We start from the raw sequence: 12,578 nt of genomic DNA, 5'->3' as shown, positions 1-12,578 counted from the left end.
TCATTTGCAGGGCCTTAAAAATTTCTGAATGGAGGTGCAGATCCCTCTGGAAATTGAACCTGTGGTCCGCAGACCCCTACTATAGAAGTCTTAGACTGAAAACTGACTGAACAGAATTCAACTATAAATGTTGCACGTGCTCAGCACAGCGTTTGACACAGCATGAGAAAGGGCACTAACCGTGGGCTTCTACAGTAACGACAATACTTCTGGGTTTTGACCTGTAGGTGGGGATATTCACATACTTTTGATTGATCAGAAAAACAGAATGCCTTTTCTGAGATCTGAAACTTGATTTTCATAGTTACCTTTCGCGGCTCCCTGAGGCATAGTTTGTGGACCCCCACATGTCCATGGACCACAGGTTGAAAACCACTGCATAAGAGAACAGGACCCAAAAAGATACAGGCAAGAGGAAAGGTAGAAAATAGACCTCCTCTTCCTCCTTGCAGCAGCCAAGAAGAACTGGAGGAGGAAGAGAGAAATAAAGCTTTGTCTTCCCCTAGAAACTTGGGAAAGTTTAGGGTGAGGATGGGGTAGCAGCTACAAATATGTAAAGACACCGACTAGCCAGAGACAGAAACGAAAGACAGAGCCTCTAACAGAGTCCAGGAACAGCACCCTGGTAGAAATTCCCGAGTCTTCCTGTTTCTCACCAGTGGATGGTAAGGAGTTGAGCTTCCCACAGGATGTCCTGTGACCTCACTCATGGCCCCACTTATCTATTGCTGTGCTGGTGGGTTTAGCCTTCTGGCTAGGCAGTGTCTAAATTTGTCACTGCATTATCATACAAAGTCTGGTTAACATAACATCTTTCTAATTTCATAGCATGAAAACCATTACAGATGGAGTGTGTAGCAACATCTATATTAAGACTGTATTACACTTCCCATTACAACTCTTGTTCTCAGTTGCTTATAACAGACTAACTCTTTGCCTGAAATTTTCCATGCTCTAAGTTTTAGCAAAAATGGTTAAGCTGTTTGGGAGAATGAGGTTAGGGAAAAATCAGTTGTTCTACCAAAACTAAAATTGTTTCTGACCATTTCTTTGAATAGTTTTAACACTCCAGGATTTTAGAATAGGACGTTCAAATTGAATTGATGCGACAGCAGTTCGGAGTCCAATCCAGGTCAGTCAGGGTTTGTGTTATCACTTGCCCTGCGACTCCGGGTGATTCACAACTCTTTGTTGCTATAGCTCCCAGCCTGGGATGCTCATTGCCAACCTACCGGCATGCAGGCTGGAGCGTCTATATGCTAGACAGCCCTGACCCCAGCAGCCTGTGTCTCGTCCTACAGCCCCACTCTGGCTTCTACCAACCTGGGTTACAACTTGCAGGGTGACCCCAATACACTCCCAGTTCTGAATTTTCTCCAAACCATGTGCTCTGTAATGTCCAGGTCCTCTCCTGGACAGTTCAGAGAAACGGTCAGGTTCCTTTGTTCCTCGAAAGACACAAAACCCACCAGTTTATTAATTTAACTGGGGTGAATACACTCTTCCCATGAAAGGCAGCAGTGACTTGGTTTACAGTAAAAATACAATAAATTTATTATCTATCATATATATAGGATGAGTTCAAATACCAAGAATGAGGATAGTTACAAATAAAACAAAACACGTTTCTAAAAAGTCTAAAACTTAATCTAGCCAAGTATAGGTTTTATTCAAGATTTTTTTTCCCTCACCTATATGCAGTTCCCAGAAACTTCAACCCCACCCCCTGGGTTGACAGGCCCATTTTTCTCAGCTTGTAAGTGTTATGTTTCCTTGTGTCTGTCTAGTGATGGATGCCAAAGGTGGCTTTTGTCTTTGCTTATATTTTCCAAAGTTCAATGATGTTGCTTTAAGAGGCAGGGTGGCCTCATGCTGTTCTTCTCTTCCTGTGGGCTTCCCAGCCCCCTGTACCTAAATGGGGCTTGCACTGCTTGGATTCCACCATGCTTAATTTACATATGAGAAAGGTAAATAGCCACCTTCTTCCTGGCAGGGAGGGTACTTGTTTCTCCCTGTTTTGCTACAGACTTTAAAACATAGTATCATTAAATATCCATATTTCCTCCGATAGTGTTGATACCTACATTTGATAGTGATATTAATCACCAACGCGTCATTAGCTTTCAGAAAAAGATCTCACTGTCTACACTCTTATACTACAATTAGTTGATTCAATTGCTTATCACTTGAGGTTCAGACCCCCTGTCTTTATAGACCAGTAAACCTTTGAAATGGATTCTTCTGAGTAAATTTTATTCAACCTATCCAGAGAACGAGACGGAGTCTTGTGGTGAAGGAAGCCCCATGCTCTTTCTTCCCCAATTATTGTTTGCTGAAATTTTCTGTTTCCTGCCATCTCCTCCCCATGCTGTCTTGATGGCCCTGTTTAGGATTGATCTGTTTAACAAATCGCCCTGACATGCCTAGTTTAAATACACTTCAGCCATAAGTCTAGCATGTGCCCGTAACTCCTAATACCCACTGCCCATCACACATGAATATTAATGATCAGTAAGTTATCAGTTTTCAAATGATCCAACACAAGGCATATTTTGTAGAAAGATTATTACAATAATGTGCAAGGTGCGAATTCAGGGGTGCTTAGTGTCACACACAGTCCTGGAGTCAGAAAGGTGCCTTTATAATCCCCAGGAAAATCCATCCAGATTTTATGTGCATACCAACTGCACTGTGCACTCTCCCATGCCTCGAGGAGATGCCTGTACCAGCCTCCCCACTCTACAAACCAGGAGATTAAAATCTCACTTCTTTTGCGAACAGGTTTTAATATTTTTTATGCACTTCACATCCCTTAACGGTGACTTAAGTCTCATAGGCTTAAACTAAGGGTATGTCTTCACTACAGATTTAACTCAGGTAATCAGCACTTGGGCTAGCCCAGCCTGAGTGTGAGAAGCCACACTACAAAGCCCAAACTGATGCTACACTCACCCATGCGTGCTAGGACTTGTGGTGGCACACCCCATGTTTTATTGTGTTGTAGTAAGCTGAGCCAGTCAGCCTTTCCCAGTGAATTGTGGGAGAACAACTCTGTCTTTCCAGGCACATGGGAGGATGGGGTGGAGGTGGGGGGAATCATGGGAAGCCATTGGAGGACTATTGGCATCAAGTGACTTAGCCTGTGTCCTCTCTGCAAGGTGGGCAGCATACCACCCCGAATGAAAGTGGCACCCAAATTCTAGCCTAGAATTATGGATAATACCCAAGTAAGAGCCCAAATTAACTCTGCAGGGAGGATATATCCTAAGAAGCAGGCAAGTATCATTTCCCCCACTTCTTTTATAAATGAAGCAAGAGAGGTGATGTCTACACTACGGGTGCTACAGCAGCACAGCTATGGTGCCAGAGCCTTCGCTGTAGGAATTCCACCTCCCCAAGGCATGGCAGCTACGTCAACGGAAGCATTCTTCCAAATGCATCTACACTGGAGGCTACGTCAGAATAGCTGCAGCACTTGGCGTGGGAATTTTTCAAGCCCCTAAGCACTGTAGCCATGTTGACCTAACTTTTAAGTGTAGATCAGGCTGCACAAACTGCACAAGGTCAAAACTGGGAATAGAACCAAGGTTTCTAACACAGTAGCCACGAAGTCTCAGTCACTTAGCCACTCAGCCTTTCTAAATGAATGCATCAGATTTACGTGATTGCCTATAACCACTGTTCTAATCAGCAGATAATACATACCTCAAATGGTATAATGGCAATTTTGTAATTCAGCTTCTGCTGGAATCAGATGAAGTAATATTATAGTCAAATATTTATCAAATATTCTCTATTTTGGATAATTAAAACTAATGCTATGGGCTTGGATAAAAGCAGTGCTGCAGTGCAGTGTGATTTGGAGGACCTTGTGGAGCACTGCAGGACTGATATGCCTTTCTGTAAAATATGGACCAACAGCAGCAGAGGCAGCTCAGTTTAAATACACCAGTGAATATTATTTTAAAATGACCTTCCTTATGTCTCACAATAAGTGAGCGACACTGTCAACTTGAAATCCAATAAATGTAAGAAATGAGTTAGAAACCATTTGAGGTAAAACTGCCACAGTCGATTTCTGTAGTTTTACTGCCACATTTTTTAATTTGGAGAAAAAAAAAAAAGTTTTTCTCTCCCTTTTGTGTGTCTGAAAACCCACACAATCTCAGAGGAAACTAATTTTATGCAGTTGTTGTCAAACAGAAAATAAACAAAAAAAACAAAACCACTTCTCTCATTTTTCAGTTAAAGTAATCTTAGTAATAGCAAGTAAAAACAGACAAATATAAATTTTAAGTTGATGTCATCTCTTTAAAATATAAGAGGAGGACAGAATAGAAAACGAAAAGACTGAAATCAAAACTTCACTGTATATTCCACACACACACACACACACACACACACCTACCTCTCTCTCTCTCTCGATATTTTAGTATCCTTATAAACAAGCTATTCCAAACTGAAATTTCACAGTTTATGCAGGTACCACATGAATTGTTAGAACATCTGTAACATACACATTTCCTCTCATCTGCTGCAATTTTAGTTCTAAACAACAAAAAGCACTAATCTGACATCAGGATGTGGCTATTGTACTTAACAGCAGACTTCTTGCCCATTTCTTTCAGGTGCAGAGATAGGGTTCCCACCTGTCTAACTGCACAAAGCCAAACATCCTTGCCCCGTCTCCTTCCCGCCCCTTCTCCAAGGCCACACCGCTGCCCAGCCCCTTCTCCGAGACACCCCCCTCGCTCACTCCAGCCCCCCTCCCTCGGTTGCTCGCTCTCCCACACCCTCACTCACTTTCACTGGGCTGGGGCAGGGGTGCAGGAGGGGGTGCGGGCTCTGGGCTGGGGCCTAGGTGTTTGGAGTGTGGGAAGGAGCTCCAGACTGAGCCTGGGGCAGGGGGTTGGAGTACAGGAGGGGGGGTCAGACTCTGGGAGGGAATTTGGGTGCGGACGGGAGCTCTGGGCTGAGCCTGGGGGAGGGGCTAGGGTGCGAAAGGGGGTTCGGGGTGCAGGCTCTGGGAGGGAGTTTGGATGCGGGAGGGGACTGGGGCAGAGGGTTGGGGTGTGGAAGGAAGTTCAGGGTGCAGGTTCCGGCTGGGAGGTGTTTTACTTGGATGGCTCCCGGAAGTGGCGACATGTCACTAAAATTGCTTATCACTTGAGGTTCAGACCCCCTGTCTTTATAGACCAGTAAACCTTTGAAATGGATTCTTCTGAGTAAATTTTATTCAACCTATCCAGAGAACGAGACGGAGTCTTGTGGTGAAGGAAGCCCCATGCTCTTTCTTCCCCAATTATTGTTTGCTGAAATTTTCTGTTTCCTGCCATCTCCTCCCCATGCTGTCTTGATGGCCCTGTTTAGGATTGATCTGTTTAACAAATCGCCCTGACATGCCTAGTTTAAATACACTTCAGCCATAAGTCTAGCATGTGCCCGTAACTCCTAATACCCACTGCCCATCACACATGAATATTAATGATCAGTAAGTTATCAGTTTTCAAATGATCCAACACAAGGCATATTTTGTAGAAAGATTATTACAATAATGTGCAAGGTGCGAATTCAGGGGTGCTTAGTGTCACACACAGTCCTGGAGTCAGAAAGGTGCCTTTATAATCCCCAGGAAAATCCATCCAGATTTTATGTGCATACCAACTGCACTGTGCACTCTCCCATGCCTCGAGGAGATGCCTGTACCAGCCTCCCCACTCTACAAACCAGGAGATTAAAATCTCACTTCTTTTGCGAACAGGTTTTAATATTTTTTATGCACTTCACATCCCTTAACGGTGACTTAAGTCTCATAGGCTTAAACTAAGGGTATGTCTTCACTACAGATTTAACTCAGGTAATCAGCACTTGGGCTAGCCCAGCCTGAGTGTGAGAAGCCACACTACAAAGCCCAAACTGATGCTACACTCACCCATGCGTGCTAGGACTTGTGGTGGCACACCCCATGTTTTATTGTGTTGTAGTAAGCTGAGCCAGTCAGCCTTTCCCAGTGAATTGTGGGAGAACAACTCTGTCTTTCCAGGCACATGGGAGGATGGGGTGGAGGTGGGGGGAATCATGGGAAGCCATTGGAGGACTATTGGCATCAAGTGACTTAGCCTGTGTCCTCTCTGCAAGGTGGGCAGCATACCACCCCGAATGAAAGTGGCACCCAAATTCTAGCCTAGAATTATGGATAATACCCAAGTAAGAGCCCAAATTAACTCTGCAGGGAGGATATATCCTAAGAAGCAGGCAAGTATCATTTCCCCCACTTCTTTTATAAATGAAGCAAGAGAGGTGATGTCTACACTACGGGTGCTACAGCAGCACAGCTATGGTGCCAGAGCCTTCGCTGTAGGAATTCCACCTCCCCAAGGCATGGCAGCTACGTCAACGGAAGCATTCTTCCAAATGCATCTACACTGGAGGCTACGTCAGAATAGCTGCAGCACTTGGCGTGGGAATTTTTCAAGCCCCTAAGCACTGTAGCCATGTTGACCTAACTTTTAAGTGTAGATCAGGCTGCACAAACTGCACAAGGTCAAAACTGGGAATAGAACCAAGGTTTCCAACACAGTAGCCACAAAGTCTCATTCACTTAGCCACTCGGCCTTTCTAAATGAATGCATCAGATTTACGTGATTGCCTATAACCACTGTTCTAATCAGCAGATCATACATACCTCAAATGGTATAATGGCAATTTTGTAATTCAGCTTCTGCTGGAATCAGATGAAGTAATATTATAGTCAAATATTTATCAAATATTCTCTATTTTGGATAATTAAAACTAATGCTATGGGCTTGGATAAAAGCAGTGCTGCAGTGCAGTGTGATTTGGAGGATCTTGTGGCGCACTGCAGCACTTTCTATAAAATATGGACCAGCAGCAGCAGAGGCAGCTCAGTTTAAATACACCAGTGAATATTATTTTAAAATTACCTTCCTTATGTCTCACAATAAGTGAGCGACACTGTCAACTTGAAATCTAATAAATGTAAGAAATGAGTTAGAAACCATTTGAGGTAAAACTGCCGCAGTCGATTTCTGTAGTTTTACTGCCACATTTTTTAATTTAAAAAAAAAAAAAAAGTTTTTCTCTCCCTTTTGTGTGTCTGAAAAACCCACACAATCTCAGAGGAAACTAATTTTATGCAGTTGTTGTCAAACAGAAAATAAACAAAAACACCAAAACCACTTCTCTCATTTTTCAGTTAAAGTAATCTTAGTAATAGCAAGTAAAAACAGACAAATATAAATTTTAAGTTGATGTCATCTCTTTAAAATACAAGAGGAGGACAGAATAGAAAACAAAAAGACTGAAATCAACACTTCACTGTATATTCTGCAGGTATGCGCGCGCGCACGCACACACACACACGCACACACACACTCTCACTCTCTCTGTCTCTCTCTCTAAATAAATAAATAAATAAATAAAAACAAGCTATTCCAAACTGAAATTTCACAGTTTATGCAGGTACCACATGAATTGTTAGAACATCTGTAACATACACATTTCCTCTCATCTGCTGCAATTTTAGTTCTAAACAACAAAAAGCACTAATCTGACATCAGGATGTGGCTATTGTACGTAACAGCAGACTTCTTCTTGCCCGTTTCTTTCAGGTGCAGAGATAGGGTTCCCACCTGTCTAACTGCACAAAGCCAAACACCCTTGCCCCGTCTCCTTCCCCGCCCCTTCTCCAAGGTCACACCTCTGCCCAGCCCCTTCTCCGAGACACCCCCCTCGCTCACTCCAGCCCCCCTCCCTCGGTTGCTCGCTCTCCCACACCCTCACTCACTTTCACTGGGCTGGGGCAGGGGTGCAGGAGGGGGTGCGGGCTCTGGGCTGGGGCCTAGGTGTTCGGAGTGTGGGAAGAAGCTCCGGGCTGAGCCTGGGGCAGGGGGTTGGAGTACAGGAGGGGGGGCAGACTCTGGGAGGGAATTTGGGTGCAGAAGGGAGCTCTGGGCTGAGCCTGGGGGAGGGGCTAGGGTGCGAAAGGGGGTTCGGGGTGCAGGCTCTGGGATGGAGTTTGAGTGCGGAAGGGAGCTCTGGGCTGAGCCTGGGGGAGGGGCTAGGGTGCGAAAGGGGGTTCGGGGTGCAGGCTCTGGGAGGGAGTTTGAGTGCGGAAGGGAGCTCTGGGCTGAGCCTGGGGGAGGGGCTAGGGTGCGAAAGGGGGTTCGGAGTGCAGGCTCTGGGAGGGAGTTTGGGTGCGGGAGGGGACTGGGGCAGAGGGTTGGGGTGTGGGAGGAAGTTCAGGGTGCAGGTTCCGGCTGGGAGGTGTTTTCCTTGGATGGCTCCCGGAAGTGGCGACATGTCCGGCAGTGGCTCCTAGGCTCAGGGGCGGCCTGGCAGCTCTGTGCACTACTCCATCTGCAGGCACCGCCCCCGCAGCTCCCATTGGCTGAGGTTCCCCACTCCTGGCCAATGGGAGCTGCGGAGTCAGCACTCAGGGTGGAGGTAGAGCACAAAGACCCCCAGACACACACACCACAGCGCCTAGGGGCTGCAGGGACATGCCGGTCGCTTCTGGGAGCCGCGTGGAGCCAGGGTAGGTAGGGAGCCTGCCTTAGCCCTGCTGCGCTGCTGGTCTTTTAGCGGCCTCAAATCTACCGGATTGGCTTCAGAAGTCTCAGGAGATCGAGCCCAATTCCCGGAGACTACCGGCCAAACCAGGAGGGTTGGCAACCCTATGCAGAGACCATAACTAGATAGCTTCTTTAACTCGAGAACATGACACAATTATGGTCCACTGACAGTCGGCTCTTTGATACTTCTGTAATTAATGCCAAGTGGACGTGCTCTGAATACATATAGCTATTTAGGTCATTGTACAGCAAGATCTTCAAATGTCAGCTCTGATGGAATTATTCTTAAACAAGTAACAAAGCATAAAAATATTATATTAATCTATAAGAACAGGCCTCGTGGTTAGTAGTCCACACTGCTACACAAGAGACCCTGGTTTAATTTCTGGGTAAAACATATTGCTCCTTTAGCTGATATGGACCGGTAGTACTACAGATATGGTACATTGTCCGCTTGGAAAAAGAGAGAGAGAGGAGCATCTCATGTCACTTTACAGAAACACCTGTAGCCGAACAAAGAGCAATACTGATGAGCTTCATTAGGAGTTCCACCTAGAGCTCAGCTAAAGAAAGTAGCTGTGGTATGGGGTATTTTAAGGAGAGAATGAGAAAATACTCCAAACATGGCAAAAAGATTAAAATATTAAGGCCTTGATTTTCATGGCAGGTTAAGAGCTGTTTGAGGCCCACCCAACCCTTGTACAAATTAGGGCTGCACAGAGGCAGTCCTTACGCCATAGAGCAGTGGTCCCCAACCTTTTTGGTTGGCAGGCACCAGCCGAAGGACCACTGCCACGGTGGAGCACCCGCCGAAATGCCGCCGAATTTCGGCGGCAATGCCTCTCAATGACGCCGCTTGTCGCCGACAAGTGACGTCATCGAGAGGCGTTGCCCCCGAAATTCGGGAGTGACACCTCTCGATGACGTCACTTGTCGGTGATGAAGCGACGTCATCGAGAGGCATCGCTGCCGAAATGCCGCTGAAATTTGGCGGCATTTTGGCAGGTGCTCTCCCGGGGGCCAGGACGCGGGCGCATCAAGATGGCCCCACGGGCACCATAGAGAGTTCCCCTGTGGAAAGGGAATTCTCCACCAACTATCTTCAGACATTTTAGGGCCAATTTGTGCAGTTTATGCAGTGCAAAGTGCCCACAGCACACTGGGGAATCCAACCCTAACTTTCTAAAAATAATGGCCAGGTTTTCAAAAGAGCTGTATACCCACAAACAGGTACAGCATGCTCTGTAGTAATTCAGCCTTCATCACGCTGCCTCGACAATGGGCCTCGACGCATTTATGGGAGAGGTTAGACAGGAAGTCACCTCTAAGGGCGAGTAGCCAGACAGCAGAAAAGACCATCCAATCCTTTGCTTCTCTGCTGACCATCAACAAGGACACCAATAAGTGTCAATTCTGATGGTAGCTTTTGTGATATGAATGCCGGACCACTAGGCACTCAAGCGAGAGGATCAATTCTTTTCACATAAACCACTGAACAGCCATCAGACGGTTTCCATTTTCTAAAATAATAAATGGATGTACTTACATAAATTTAAAAAGCAGAACATGAGCTTGTCATGTCTCAGAACAATACAATTCTGACAAAGTTTAAAGCAGATGGTATTACATCACTGTTTATAATTTTTTTTTCCAAAATATATAGCTCAGTGGTTTGAGCATTGGCCTGCTAAACCCAGGGTTGTGAGTTCAATCCTTGAGGGAGCCATCTGCGGCAAAAATCTGTCTGGGGATTGGTCCTGCTTTGAGCAGCAGGTTGGACTAGATGACCTCCTGTGATCCCTTCCAACCCTGATATTCTATGGTGAATTACCCCCAGACTTCTCCAGGGAAGCCACACTCATATTTCCTATCAGCCTTCGACTAGATGGCAGTAGGTGTCTGGTAAATTAGTAAACTCTAGGCATTCTACATTTTACTCATATATCCTCTAGAGGCAACAACCTACTCCCAAAGGCTTTCATGGGAACAGGAACAGGCCCTGTGTCTACATCACATTTCCATACTCTACAGGACTGACTCTTGTTAAGACAGTCTTCCTCAGCCATGATATAGGTAGAGTACTCATTAATAAATAAATAAATAAATAATCAATCAACATCACCCACACTTAAGGCCCTGAAAAGATGACAAATGGTGGTAGATAGACCGTTAGACAAATAAAAAATTTTGTATAATTAAATCTAAAAGTTAATAAATTACAGGATTAGGTTCACTGAAATTTAAAACCAGAGAAAACCTACAAAATGTCAACAAGTAGAAAGAAATTCCTGCAAGATGCCAATAGTAGAAAGAAACTGAGAAGTCAAGGGATAGAAGGTAATCTTCCTACAAAAATATAATAGCAGGATAACATCATGCTATGGCATACAGGTATCTCCCATACATAAGCAAGACCTACTCTATCAAGGAAAGAGTTATTCCCCATCTTCTCATATCATGTTAACCTTTTTTTTAAATACTGTTTTTTGCCACCTGGGCCCATAAGTATTTATAAATCAAATATATGGCTCCAATAGGCCGTCAAATCCTTATTGCATTACAGAAATAAACTTTTTTTGCTTCTATTTCCTTATTCCCATAATTGTCATTAGGACTGGGACTACCTCTAGGAAAACCCATTGCATTTCTCACAAATATAAGAATGTTATTTCTTTACACAGGGGGCAGTTACTTATAAAACACACATCTGATAAATTATGCCATTAACTCTACAGTACCTTAGTGACAATACTCCAAGAATATCTCAAGAAGGCAGTCTTCATATCTCCTCCAGTTCCATCATGCAGAAAAAAATCCTGGTTTTGTAACTCACGAAAATATTTTGATGACCTAAATGAAGAACTGCACATTAAACTAAGGTAAAGGTTCTGCTAAAAGTGAACACCACACAGGAAATTCCAAGTTAAAGTTGGTAAGGAGGGAGAAAGCACAGTAGTTCAGAATTGTCAGTTTAACTCTAAGGTGATATTCAAATTTTAACATGGAAATACAAATATAAGGCATATGCAATGCAGAATGCAAATCTTTGCAACATATATGCCCATTACTTTATAACCTCACCTTAATGCTTACTCTATTTTACCTCCTTCTTCTTCTTTTTTTCCAAATACAAAGAGCAAACTAATCAGCATATGGTCTTGGAAACAAATCTGTTTATGAGTGGGTTTGCTTGGTAGCTAGTAAAAGTCCCCATGTGTGATAACACCATGTGCAAAATCCAAGCTTATAGTTTAACTTGGTTCTTTGTGACTACTAGATTGAAAGGGTCCAGAAGCATAACCTCTCTCAGCCAATCAAGATCAGCACTGAAAGGCTCCAAAAGGAATCACAGAAAGTCATCCTCAGACTAGAAGACAGTGTGTATGGAGGGCTAGGGACATACAGCAGTGAAACTCCAACTCTCCCCATCCCCAAAACATAGACACACACACACAATGGGAAACACTGAGTCAAAACAAACACACCAAAAGCACCTGAAAATGACATTTCGGAAAACGTAACTTTTGTAAGCTGCTAAGCCAGCCCGTCCCCAGGGATCATGTTGTGCATGGCAGAAGGAGGGGAGAAGAGAAGGGACCAGCCTGTCCTTTGGGATAGTGGAGTTACATGGCAGGGTAGGAGAGAAGGAGCTGCCTGCCTGGGGACAGGTTGGGAGAAGGGAGGGAAAGGATCGGGACTGGCCTCTAGGACTTATGATGGTGGAAGAGACACTCTTCACTTGTCTCCCGGTGCAGTGGAAGGAAGGGGAAAAGCTGCCTGGCCTGTGCATTGGCAAAGTGCAGCTCCACTGGAGGAAAGGTTAAGGAGCCAGCCTGTGCCCTGGCGGGGGGAACATGGGGCCCAGCCTGTGCCCTGGCGGGGAGGGGGGACGACGTGGGGTCCAGCCTGTGCCCTGGCGGGGAGGACATGGGGTCCAGCCTGTGCCCTGGCGGGAGTGCGGCGGGGGAAACATGGGGTCCAGCC

At 45.1% G+C, this 12,578-nt stretch overlaps 1 protein-coding gene across 7 annotated transcripts in view; it reads right to left on the bottom strand.

Annotated features, from left to right (window-relative positions):
• Positions 1–12,578, bottom strand: part of VPS54 (VPS54 subunit of GARP complex) — a 75,881-nt gene that overhangs the window by 62,815 nt on the left and 488 nt on the right. For all 7 annotated transcript variants that reach the window (XM_045008359.1, XM_045008366.1, XM_045008363.1 and 4 more), the window contains one exon: positions 11,333–11,444. The gene's annotated coding sequence lies outside the window, so the exon portion shown is untranslated. Of the gene's footprint in view, positions 1–11,332; positions 11,445–12,578 lie in introns of those variants that run through there.

This window comes from Mauremys mutica, chromosome 3 (assembly GCF_020497125.1).
Source record: "Mauremys mutica isolate MM-2020 ecotype Southern chromosome 3, ASM2049712v1, whole genome shotgun sequence".
NCBI lineage: Eukaryota > Metazoa > Chordata > Testudines > Geoemydidae > Mauremys > Mauremys mutica.
The sequence above is the reverse complement of the archived record's forward strand: the minus strand, read 5'-3'. Positions and strand labels throughout refer to the sequence as shown.